The sequence below is a fragment of the Rattus norvegicus genome, chromosome X (assembly GCF_036323735.1).
Source record: "Rattus norvegicus strain BN/NHsdMcwi chromosome X, GRCr8, whole genome shotgun sequence".
Classification (NCBI taxonomy): domain Eukaryota; kingdom Metazoa; phylum Chordata; class Mammalia; order Rodentia; family Muridae; genus Rattus; species Rattus norvegicus.
Window position 1 is genome coordinate 56,813,967 of NC_086039.1, and position 14,046 is coordinate 56,828,012.

General features: G+C 36.5%; 1 protein-coding gene across 1 annotated transcript in view; it reads right to left on the reverse strand.

The window, feature by feature from the left end:
- Il1rapl1 (interleukin 1 receptor accessory protein-like 1) overlaps positions 1-13,520 on the reverse strand; it is a 1,504,708-nt gene extending 1,491,188 nt beyond the window's left edge. The window contains exon 1 of the mRNA XM_017602087.3: positions 12,468-13,520. The gene's annotated coding sequence lies outside the window, so the exon portion shown is untranslated. The remainder of the gene's footprint in view (positions 1-12,467) is intronic.
- Positions 13,521-14,046: the final 526 nt, after the last annotated feature.

The window sequence follows — 14,046 nt, forward strand, 5'->3', positions numbered from 1 at the left end:
ACTGCTGAAGAAAAAAAATATTTTCATGTCAACTCACTGGGCATGAATTTTCAACATCTTTTTCACTGTATGAAAATCTGAGGCACATATATTTCTTTAGATACTTATAACCTATAAGTTTATAGCTTGAATAATTATAATATGATTTCAGTATATTCTTCAAAACACAAAATCCTCTGCAACAAAGCTGCATACACTAAGTCCTTTTAGTTAAGTATATTTAATTTCCTTATATTATTCCAATAGTTTTCTACTGTATTGGTGAAGTATACCTTTAGGACTATGTGACTACCACAAGCTTGTTAGAGTTTCCACAGACCAAGAATTCTTCTCTTCATAGTCTATGTCTGGCAACTGAAATTGTCACATTGCTGCCCTCAAGGTGCCTCACTAATTCTAATCTCTGTGCTGTAATCCAAAACCTGCTGGGTATGAGATTACAAATTTCATCTCCCAGACTAAATTTCAAACAATGATAAAGCCCATTAAGAGTCTAGAACTCCCTGAAGAAATGGCTTAGAGATCACTTGCAACCATGTGACAGATCTTTTCTTAAAAGCAACAGAAGCATCTAGGTGTGATTCTAAATTTCCGAATATGATTACAAGAAAAGTAATTGAAAACATTTGTCTTCCTCACTATTCTATAAGCTTATTTTTTTTCCTGGTGAGATAAGTTATCACTACGTGGGCCACGTGTCCTTGGACTCAGGATCTCTGGCCTCTGTCTCATAAATGCTAGGATTAGAAGCAGGTGACAGCATGTGCTTCTACTGGTCCATAATTTTTCAAAAACAAGAAGTGCCATGAACATCTTTAGCTTATGGTAAGCACCATTTCTATAAGAGAGGGGCTCTACCATGGTATATCTCATGGGGGGCAAGGAGTAAAAAATTAAGATGACAATGAAGTAGCTCTTATCATGTTATTGAAAAAAAGAATATTGATCACTTTGGCTGGCAAAAATAGTTCAATATGTAGGGGTGCTTGCCACCAAGCTTGAAGACCTTAATTCAATAGAAGAACCCACGTGGTTGGACAAGAATATTGACTCCTTCAAGCTGTCCTTTGATCTCCACAAGCTCACCCTCAGAGTGCTTACTGAAATTATAGTAGAATTTCAGAACAGAGCAGAAAAGACTTATTTCTTTGTATCACAATGAACTACAAGATTTGTTCTTTTATGTAAATCCTAATGATGTTGTATATGGTATGTAGCTTGTGCCTAAATAAATCACATTTATTTTTGTGTTTTCATCAGTGTTCACAAGTTCCCAGATTCTGGAATTTCAACCAGAAGTGATCTCATAAAATTTAGAGAAAATACTTCTTGGTTTCTTCTACTTATTTTACTTATTAATACAGTATCAATTTCTCATTGTCAAATCCCTAGCCAACCACTTTGCTCAGATTTTCTTGGAAGGTACAAGAAAAGGGGCATACAGGGCAAATGAAATAAAGGCAAAATAACCAAGAAAGGTGGAAGTGGACACAGCTGATTCACATAAGGAGGATTTTTTTAATTTTTTATTGGTTATTTTATTTATTCACATTTCAAATGTTATTCCCTTTCCAAGTTTCCCCTCCACAAATCCCCTATTCCATCCCACTCCCCCTGCTTCTATGAAGTTGCTTCCCCCACACACACACACTCCACTCCCGCCTCACCACCCTAGCATTCCCCTATGCTGGTTCATCTAGCCTTCACAAGACCAAGGGTCTCTCCTCCCATTGGTGCCCAACAAGGCCATCCTCTGCTACATATGCAGCTGCAGCCATGGGTCCCTCCATGTGTACCCTTTGGTTGGCGGTTTAATCCCTGGGCGCTCTGGGGTGTCTGGTTGGTTGATATTGGTGTTCTTCCTATGAGGTTGCAAAATTTTTCAGCTCAAGAAGAATTTTTAAGGCCACTTTTAGGCAAAAGAACCATGTGGTCTGAGAGGGCAAAGCTCAGAATCACACAGATCTATTGCTTTATAGAAGCATTCCTGGGAAAAGAGGAGAGAATGCTGAATGTCTAGTCAATATAAGGGAAAGGTCAAATGTCTAAGGTGGACTCTAGGAACTTTTCTTCTACTTATTAGAAATAGGAACAAAGAGGGGTTGGGGATTTAGCTCAGTGGTAGAGCACTTGCCTAGCAAGCGCAAGGCCATGGGTTCGGTCCCCAGCTCCGAAAAAAAAAAAAAGAAAGAAAAAGAAAGAAAGAAATAGGAACAAAGAATATCATAAAGAAGATACTTTACATTGAGCTTTCATGGATTATTTATTTTAGTTGGAGGCTTACTTTTTCTTCTTTTTCTACAACTTAAAAGTGTTACAATTATTACCAGTTAGCAAAATGTTGTCACACTGGCTAGTAATAAAAATTGTATCTTATTTTTGAATACACTTTATACTCTAAAACAATATTGGTTCCCCTCATGAACTTAGTATAAGAACACCTTGGAAATTCTATTTCTACCTTATATAAAATGTTTCCTTTTTTCTACCTTTATTTTCTTCAATTTCCCCATTCCTTTCAATTAAATTGGTACTTTCACACCACTTTTCTATTAACATTGCTGTAGATAAATATAACTTAAATATTCTCATTTATGCAATGAATAATTATAATTAAACTGCAATGTTTTGCTAGTATGCATGGCAACTTTCTAACCCCATTAGGAAAATATAGTTTAAATGAACTAATCTCATTGCACATGATGCCATCTATATTTTCTACAGCTTTTTTTTAAAGGTCCATCCTGTATTTTAGAAAGGAGAAAAGACAAAAAGGATAGGAAGACAGACATAAATGGCCACTGGAGCTCTTGGGTTCAATATGAATATAATTGCAGTGAAGATAATACTAAAGCACTCTTTGGAACTTCACAAAATTGAAACTCAAAGGTACTTGGGAGATATAGGCTCTCATCTTGTTCCTGCTTTTCTTAAGCATTAATGTGAGTGTTTCTTATGTTCACACAACCTTCTTCCACTTGCTCCAAACCTAGAGCTCTGGGGACTCTAGCCTTATCTTATTTTCTGACATCTCACATTGTACAGCTTACTCTTTAGGGAAGCTAGTGTATTGGCTTGGCTTCTGTCTAATCTTTCTCCATTTGATCCTGCATACATTGTGTGTGTGTGTGTGTGTGTGTGTGTGTGTGTGTGTGTGTGTTCAATATCCCCCATATTTGAAATGTGACATCTCATCCATGCCAATAATAATTAGTCCATTCAAAGTCTAACATGAAGCTTGTATCCTTTAGTATGTCTCCCCTAATTACTCTCTATCCATGACTTCTGTCTGGCCTTTCTCTAAATTTCCACTCTACTTGGTACCACCTTTAGAAGTTTGCCTGGAATACTGCCTTGAATTCCACTTCTAGATGGTTGTGTTTCCTAGTCACACCTTTGACTAACCTATCTATCTTTGCACTGAAACATCTGCCACTGCTCATTTTTGTATCTCTTGCCTCTGAACACAGAATTAACTTAAATAACTATGTTGGTAGCTGACTGGGGTGATGCATACCTAGAACCGAAGCATTCATAAAACTGAGGCAGGAGATTTCTTTATTCAAATTTAGCATGAGCTACACAGTAACACCCTGTCTAAAAATAATTTAAAAAATTAAAATAACTATGGTTGGGGGGTAAAAAGAAAGCAAAGGATGGGAGGAAGGGAGCAGGGAAGGCCACTAATTTCACCTTCCTCTGCCACTTATATGCAATTAACTACAGACTATTCATCCTCTCTCCATTCTTTTACAATTTTCCTTTCCTACCTTGGAAGGTTTAGTCTAAACGTACAATGAGCACCAATTTTGGAGGATATAAATCTAAAATTGGCTTGCAATCAGCAAATATTTAACCGTTATTATGTAATTATTTAATAGATACTGCTACATGTCCTGTATGTTTCTGTATCTAAAAATATGAGACTGACAGGCACTTGCTCCCTGGAGCTAAACTAAAGCATTCAGTCATTGGGAAGGGCACACCCACTGACATGAACAACTGATTCTGAGACTGTTATTAAGAGCCCTTTAGGAATATCCCAAGAAGGAAGAGCAGCAGTCCAAATTCCCCCGAGGTCCCCTGAGTGAATTTATTCTGCACACTGTGGAGCTTGGTTCCTCTTGAGTACCATTCAGGAGTTTTGTCATGGTGAGAACAATTAGGAGCTTTAACAGGGATATTCCAAAACTAAACACTAAGAGTCACCAGATTCATTTTTTACATTCAAATTTTCTCCCTTGGCTACATGAAGCTTTGTTTACACAGAATATCTGACACCATTTGAAGTCTTTCTCCTTCCCATTTATACTGCTGTTTATCTCCCCTGGCTATGTCTCTTCAGAAATAAAGTTCATGGTCAGGCTGTAAACATCAGTGTTCCTAGCTAGTTTCAGTACTCCATACAGGAAAATAGGAACAGCTGCCTACCTAATATGCTTGAAGTACACTGCAACATCTAAGCTAAATGAAAATATGATCTTTGCAGTCTTCTCTACACCTTATCATCTAAAATATAATCCTGTGAAGGCAGCTTTGTGTGAAGAAAGAAAACCTAATATCATATTTTCTGTTACTATTAAAGTCCAAAGGAGTGAAGCTTGTCATTAAAATCTTTCAATTTAGCATAATAACAGGGTTCATATGCCAAATATCTTAACAAAAAAATAAAAAGCCTCTAATTGGATACACAATACAAAGTAGTCAGCCTTGAAATCATGTACATGCAAACACTGAATGCATTCCAAAGGTTTTATATATGTACTTATGCATGTGTGTGTACGTTTGTAATGATAATAATCAAAGAAAAAGATGTCATGACTTTGAGAGGGAGCAATGGGAAAGATATGGAAAGGGTTGAAGGTAGGGGACACAGGAGGTGTTAGAAGGAAGAAAGAAAGGGGGAGGGAATTTCGTTATTGCATTTTAATTACAATTTAAAATGTATATATTGTATGTGTTTGTGTATACAGAGGTCTCAGTATAGTCACTAGAATCTGTAAACATACATAATACCCATGGATAATTCATGGATAATAGAAAGACATATCTATCGACTGTTAGTCTTTCAGCTAGTGGCTATGTTTTTGTAGGTTAGAAAGCTCCAGAAATGCTGGTCTCTTTACTTTCTCAAAATTACTCTATTGCTGACTATATAAGTAGAGTGAATGAACCTATTGGTGGGAAACATTTAAAATGACATTCTATGTCTTTATAGTAGAATGAGTGACTAAAATATATTTTGAAAGGGGTCATTAGTAGACTGCCTTGGATCTAAGCAGGCAGCATGCAATATAGAGACAAGGCAGACTACCCTAAAGGCCAGAGAGTGAAATATTTACAAAAGTCATTTCTGGGTCACTTTTTGACAAAAAGGGAAGAAGTCTATACAAAAGCAATTCTCTGCATGAGAAGAGATATACAACTACTGCAGAAAGAACTGTTCAGTTAAAGCAAGAGACTCACCAGTGACCTATTTTTCCTAACTTTTCCCTTGCACGATGTCCACAGACATCAAATAAAATCAAGAATAGGACAATGTGCATAAAGAAAATAAAGTTTCAGTCCATATAATACAAGTGGGGCAGTAGGAAAGTGATCACAAGTCAATAAAGTGAGCTAGAGTCCAAAGTATTAGATTTGGTAACATTAACAATCAAAGAAAAAATAGCATTACTCTGAAATAAGAAGATAATATTTATGTCGTGTTATACATACTATGACATAAGTAAAATACCCAATTGTGGTCTAACACCTTATCAAGAAATCAGACTCATAATTGATAAGAGGACTAACAGACTGTAAGATATTGGAGACTCAATCTAATTTCTCAGTCTCACAATACCCTTATCTAAAAGACATGGTTGATCTTCTTTTACTCACCCACTTTGCACAATTCCATTAGAATCTTATGACTCTTCCTTAGTTACTTATGGTTATATTTATTAAAATTAATGATATTGTGGCAGCAATAAAACCTCTTTAAATGTTATTCTTTCATGATACCTAATGATTTTGGGATTACCTTTGAAGCATAGATGTGAATGTCATTTTGCTAAAGGTGGAACTTCCGGAGGTTATACACCCCAAAACTCATGTACTGAAAAACTTAACTGTGTAGATACAAGACCTACAGTAAAAGCTTACATTTCCATTTCAACATTTGATAAACATGGTTCATGTACAGATGAAATGTTTGCAATGTTAAGTATTTTGGATCTGAACACATGGACAGTTTATTTAATGAAGTCTACGATTTATATTCTACACTAAATTTTGAACTCTTATAAACAATGCATTTTGAAGATATTTATGAACTCAATTCTATACACACTTATTTTAAAGAATATTTATGGTTATTATATATTTTTATCAAGTGACTCTGGAGGTAAAACTGATTGAATGGCTTTCCAACATTTTTAAATTAGCATTTTAATTTCATATAATGTATGTCTAGAGATCTTTTGACTGCTTGTATGTCTGTGCACCATGTGTGCGCCCAGTGCCTAGAGAAGAAGGCATCAGATACTTTGGAACTGGAATTAAAGGTATGTAGCACTATGTATGTGGGGAGCTGGGAACTAAACCCAAGTTCACTAGAAGAGGACCCATTGTTCTTAACTGCTGAGTCATCTCTCCAGCATCCAATTAATGTTTTTTACTTAAGTCAATATGATAATCATGATAATCACTGTACAAACATAATGGTTATTGTATGTATTGGTAGATAAGATAAAATGTATAAATTAATTAACTTTATCCAAGCCATGAGAAGATGAATGTCTATGGGCATTTTTTCACGTACTTATTTATTATAATTATAATTTATGTGAAGTATAAAACACATAGGTAACACTCTTACTGAAAGATTGAAAGTGTATAATCTATTTTTATTTTTTCAGTGAATTCAAACTCCACACATTATAACTTGGCTGAGTATAGTAAAATACTGTCTTATTTTGCTCTCAAATTTACATAGGAACAAAATCATTCATTTAATATTATTTATTGTAGTTTGTGGGGGTATGTGTGGGTGTGAGTTTCTGTCTCTCTGTCTGTCTGTACATGCAATTAATTATAACAAACCTTTTGAATAGCTTGTCATGAAAATGATCCTTTTATTGTTTACACTAGAAAACAAATAAATGTTTAGAAGTAAAATATTAAAGAGCTTTGCTCTCTTACTTCATCCTCAGCTCACTACTCGATAATTTCAGAAAATTTCTGTAGCTACAAGCCTTAGGAATCTTAAGGTTTTGGCACTTGATTAGTGATTCTGCACAGCAGAACCAAAAAACCATGCCAAGTGAGGATTTGTCATCGTGAGCCAATGGCCAGGGTAAGCAGCAAGGGGTATGTCTATTGAGCCATGTGGATGGCCTGTAATGGTATGCTATATGCATTGTAAGACACTCCAGGGTGGCATTCTCTGGGTGAAAATTAAAAGCATATTTGTAAGGTGATTAACTGAATTTGTCAAATAAACAAGCCTATTTATATTACTATGCTATTCCCTTGAAAATATAGTGGAGCTTAACTGAAGTATTTCCATATGTATGCATATATATTCATATATATATATATATATATATATTAGCAAGAAGGTATTTGCTATTTATAGGTATGAACAAAGTAGAATAAATACACATGACAAAAGTCATCCAAAATAAAGAAATACTGAAGATTTTTAGCATAAAAATCAAGAGACTTGGAACTGAGAGGAGTTTATATTTTAACATAAGCATTACGTAAGTTCATCAAGATTAATTGAATTTTTACAGGATTAATTTTAGAGTTTGTAATTCTATCTTAACCAAAACTTAAAACCTTACTTCTTAGACTATTTAGTAATCCACGTAAAACATGTACAGAAACTCAGATAATGAACTATGTCTTCCTCATCCATGCAAATATGTTTATGTTAAAATGTAAGCATTAAAGAAATGAAGCTTTAGCAGTGACACATGGGGGATTGCCTCCCCCTAAAGAACATTAGTAATTATTGCAACTAGAAAATTACAAACAGAACTGGTGTCTTTACATTCTCATTTTCTCTATTACCCTTGGTACTCAAGTCCATATACTTTGGTAAATAAAACGTTACTTGAGAGTAGCTTTGTGGTCAATTGACCTAATTCAAGTGGCAGCATCAAGTTTGTTTATAAGCACTTGTTTGTGTAGTCCTCCAACCAGAAACAGATCGTAAGCACTCAGGGGCATTAAGTGGGGAAAAACTATCTTCCTCTATTATCTGCACAAATTCCTTTTAAATATGATTCAAACGCAACTATTTTTAATTAATTAAGACAACTATATTCCTATATGAGTTACCCCCGAAAATCAAAACTGAGTGGTGAGTGAAACCTTGCATCAAAAGCTTTTCAAATGTCTATATTGATCAATTGCCAAATGATATTCCCTCCCAGCTAACTGTAATAGATAATAGAAGTTGTCTAGAAAGATTTACAATTAGGACATGAAAAATATATTCTGAAAAAATTCATAAGATAGGGGAATTCGGATTAATATCTTCATATCTTTCTAATGTAGAGCATAGTGGTAAGCACTTAGACACATACTGTCTCCCCATCTTCTTTTCTCTGAGCAACATGTAATTATTATGTTTTTTATGGTTCTCTGAAAGTCCTGCAGTTCAAATGGACTTCAGAGGTTTCAAGTGTACTAAGAAACAAAGCCTAAAGTCAGAGAGCTTGAGTCAGCCCCATGTCCTACAGTGCCTGGGTAGAAAACCTGATTCCTCCCGCTTTGAGATTCCTGATATGACTAATGAAAACTGGAATGGAATTAAAATGCTGACATGACCTGATCTATAGCTGCTAATATAGTGAAATTATAATTATGCTACATTACTTCAGGAGTACCAGAAAACTTACTACTTTCAAATCTTACGAATCAATACTTCTTTAAAATTACAAAATTTCTCATGAAAGCATAAGATTTCTCAAATGTCAAGATCATATCCAATGTAATAATAAGTATATACAAAACATTACAATGAATATACAACAGTCTAAAAGATTCCAAAATATAAATCATGTTCAAAGTTCAGTTCTAAAAAAATGCTTTATGTATCAATCTGTTTAAAATAACATTGATTTGTTCACACACACTGCAATAAAAATGTCATTTAAATTTCTCTGTTTCTGGGAACATTACGATTGTTTCGCTAAATTTCTCAATTTTTCTGAAGTAATTTATCCGGAAAGAAATCAGTAGCTATATTCGTAATAGAAATGGTAGTTTTTTTACAAATATTTTCTAATATAAGGACATTTTAGCTGAAAGCAATAAAGTACATGACTTTATCTTTTAAAAATGCAATAAAATAAAAATACACATTATATTTTATATTGCTCACTGATTTCATGTTTAAATCCTTTCTTGTTAAGCAAGGCTGTTTATTATTGATTTGTAGGATACTTAAGATAAAAGCTATGAAGTGCCTTCATTACATAATCTTTTTAAAGACAGTAACAGGTTACAAGTAGCCATTAAAATGTCTGAAACTATCTGTCCTGATGTGAGCTTATGTAGTCTTTAAGTAAATGGACAGCATTTGCATGGATGTACTGGTTTCATGTACAGTTTTTTTTAAAGACTTATTTCCCATCTATATTTATTTCCATCCTCTATTAGAATTAGAAAACCTCCAGAGGATGCCCTGTTGGGTAACATATGTATGGTGTAAGCCACAGAACAACTGAGGAAGTCATTTATACAATGGGAAAATTGAGGATATAGTGAAAAAAATTCATTGCAGGCTGAATTTCTGCACGTAGTTGGAGACTAACAGCCTGGAAGCAGCCGTAGTGTTACCCTGACCCCTGAAGGAAGGAATCAGGAGTTAACTTCACATTCAATTTCCTACACAATATGAACACCAAACCTCCAAATTCACTGGCACAATATATCAATGTTTGGGCATGTCTTGCAGAAATAAGAAAGTCACCTCAAATATCGGACCTCAAAATTTCATTCCACAATCCCACCATCTGATTCTAGGTGAGCAGATCTTTTCAAAGTTAACTTAGGGAATCTTTAAATCCTGCCCCCAACTCAATAGGACTTTTCATAAATAAAATGTAAGAAATCAAGCAAAAACAGAAAAAGAATCATCTCAACACTCTGACAGAAAGTCTATTATCCATCATAGCAATATAAATGAAGAAGAAAATTGGAACTAGGTAAGACTCAAATGGCCAGGATTAGAATGTCAGCAGTTTGTGTGTGTGTGTGTGTGTGTGTGTGTGTGTGTGTGTGTGTGTGTGTGTGTGGTGTGGTGTGTGTGTGTGTGGTGTGGTGTGTGTGTGCGTGTGTGTGTGTGTGTGTGTGTGTGCGCGCGCGCACGCGTTGGGGGGGGGGTAAATGCTGAAATAGTGAAAGGCCTAAGAAACTGATGTACATATGCCCCCCCCCCAGCAAAAAAAGCACAGTTCCAAATAAAGCATGAAGGAAAATGACAATTTATTCTGCAGTGTTCCCTCCTCTGTACAGTGAACATAGTGCATTTATCTCATCTCATGGTGAAAGTCTCCAGTGACTGTAACATGTCTTTTAAGGTATTCATTAAGTAAAACTTGAAAATAGATTGCTGCTGATTTCTAGGATTTGGGCTAAGAATGCATTCGAAACCATTGTGGGCTGTTATTTTTTAATTTAACAAGCTACTGTTACCTTTAAAGATTTTTACTTCTCTTTTTCCCTGAGGGTTAAAATGGCCCAGAAAGAGGTTGTCATGGCAAAGATAAAGGTAAGAAGCACTCATTTCTGACACACTGTGGAAGCAATCATCATTTTTTTATGAGGGAACCTCCAGACTGAAATCTGCATCAAGCTCTACCAGAAAAAAATGCAAGAGGGGACACTAAATGGCCCTTCCTTTCAGTCTTTCTCAGTCATTTCAGTGGATTTAACTTTCCACTCAGTTGAGGTCACATATTTCAACCATAGGGAAAAGATCTATGACCTTGGCTGGAAGCATCAGCCCCAAAGACTCAATGGGGCACTTGTGAAACATTGCAGACACATTTTGACTCTCCACGGGTGTGGCTAAAATTGCTCCCGTCCAGCCCTAAAGCTTACATGATCTGCTAGCCCTGTGAAACTCACTGTGAGAAAACTCATGTTAAATTCGCTGCAGAGATCAAGGTTTACAGGACCCTCAGAGCTAATCTCTGTCTGCCCTCCTCCTCTGTTAACTGTTACAAGGCTTCAAAAGTTAGCAGGGTGATGGAGGCTCTCTCTATACGATCATTCTATCTCACTATCGTTGACTGAAGCTCACTGATGTAATGAAGTTACATAATCACCGATTATGCACGACTTCCATCCATCTTCCTACATATCCACATATCTTCTCCCCTCCCCTTCAGATCAATCTACCAGGTGAGATTTATAACACATGCAAATGCTCCATTCTCTCATCATAGGTACTGAATATGGGACTTAAGCATTGCAGTACAGTGCACCCAACCACGTCATCAATATCGATTTTTTTATCCCATTTCCAGGCAGAATATGCTTAAGAATTTTGAGTGCTGTAGTCTCTAACTTTTTAGCTAAAGGGTAAAATAACAGACAGAACACATCTTCAACTTAAGGTTAAGAGAGGTGTGTAATTGACTGCATTTCCCAAGCTAGCTGCATTGCAATAAAAGGATCATCTTCACTTCCAGACCTTTGACTTCCCTGCACGTGGGTTGTAGCTTCAGCTATTTAGGATATCTGGCAAATAATTATATTATTGGACAATCGAACTTAGGAAAGAATGCATGATGGTGATATTTAAGATAATATTGCTCTATTTTTCTCTGTTTTACTCATTAATTTCAGTCTTTTCTTTTTTCACTCTGAATAATAATCTACCAGAATAGATAGAAAAGTAGTCCACGGCACTTAATCATCCCCAATAACCACAACCTGAAGAACAATTAAACATGATTATCACCTTAAAGTTTAGGAACTTGACAAGTGGGATATCCCTGGTCCCATTGCGGCTGGGAAATGCAGCAGAATGCTGCACTGAGTTGAAAATATTTCTTTTAAAGAATAAAGAGTAGCTCATTTCATTTGAAAAGGGCTCTTCAGTAAGTGCTCCTTTTACCGCTGCTATCCCTCCAGAACACAGGAACCACAAATATTGCATCCAAACAAAGAGTGTCTATCCAGAATTAATCCAAGACTCTTCTACACAAAAATAATTGGGGAGCGAGAGATTCTTTGATTTATTTCCAGTTACACTCGGAATGCACACACACACACACACACACACACACACACACACACACACACACACACACCCAACTGCAGTTATTCCATTCAGTGCCAATAACGGCCACATCACAGCCATCAATGCGATGCAGCAATCATCCAAGTCACCAATTCTCATTACAGACGCCCAAGTTTGCTCATGCCACTGATGGGGCTACATATAAAAATGACCTTACCCACAACAGTCTTCCAAATTATTCTCCTCTGGATATCAGCCGGTAAGGTAATTGCTGGTCATCACAATGCGTATTCAGAAAAATCCACGTTTTTTACTCCTGTGTTCTTTTTCTTGTTTTTGCTAGCAATTAATGTTGTGAACAAGGTACCCATTCACAAACGCCAAGTTCACCATAAAAGCAGATAATTCCATACAGATCTTTCCTACAAGACTGTCGCCAGTTAGTTCTCAAAGTGCCCGATTGTTTAGTGACGATACAATCCAGGTGCAGAGCAGGGAAGGGGAAAAAAAGACTAGGAAGAAAAAAATAGAAGAGGCAGAATAAAAAATGAAAGACTGAAGAAAAAGAGGGAGAAAATTTTAAAATGTGTTTTGTTTTGTTTTGTTTTGTTTTAAGAAGGAAGGAAATCGGACGATAAGTGAATAAGTCTGTGAGCTCTATGACAAGAATCGGAGTCTTGCTTGCAAATCTTCTGGATACATGTAGCCTTTCAAATCTTCCTTGTCCCCAAGTAAAATTTCCAGATCCGGGATGCAGCCATAAGAAAGAATCCTATGTGTATTTCACAAGTATCCCGCAATAACAGATCCGACGGGGTTTTCCTTGTACAGTACTGCTATGTGAAAGCACACAACCCCTGCTGTTTGGGAAGGTGTCTCCTGGGTCCTAGCTCTCTTCAGCAGACCCCAAAAATGATTTTTCAAAAGAGAGTGGGTGGGGGGAAGCAGCTTTGCGTTTATCTTGAATGATGCTAATCCTGAGCGAAAACGACAAGCAAACCACGAACAGCACGAGATCTTGATTAATAGCCAGAATCCACTCAAAATATCCCAGGGAAGAAGAAGCGAAAACAAGAAAGAGAAACTGCAATGCATAAATGATTCCAGTGTTTCTACAAGATCGGTTCATTTGATTGAATGCATTCTCTGGTTTGCAGCAAGTCATAAAGAGGATAGTATTACTGCCACCCAATGGATATTTTAGTACTAGCCAATCCACAGACAGCCACCGCTTTGCGAGTTTTAGTTTTCAGAAGACCCAAAAAGGAAGGACGGTAGCCTGGGAATCTTTCTGCAAGGACCCTGGAAGGAATAATGGGAATCTGTCCTTCCAGGCAAAAGTGGCCCAGCCAATTGGACGTTTTACCCAGGCTTGCTTGCATTAGCCACCTAGAATTGTGATTACATTTTTCTAGGCAGCTGAAAGGTATACAGGAGCGATGCCTGATCTGACACACTCATAATAACCTCCTTTCGTCTTTTCTTTTTGAAGATTTATTATAGCTCTAGCTCTAGCTCTATTTCTCTCTCTCTCTCTCTCTCTCTCTCTCTCTCTCTCTCTCTCTCTCTCTCTCTCTCTCTCTCTCTCATTTGAATAAGAACGAGCTTAGGGTCTCAGGTGGCAAGGTGATAATCTTTCCTAAAGGGCAGTTTTTGCAAAGTGCTTCTCTCTGTATTGGTATGTAAACTGGAAATGCTTCCAGCAGTTGCCCTCCCAGCAGGAGCTCCCTCAGTTTGGGGAAGAGCAAAAATCTTCCCAGAGAGAATGGGGTTTGGGAAAAGAATGCTTGTGGTGG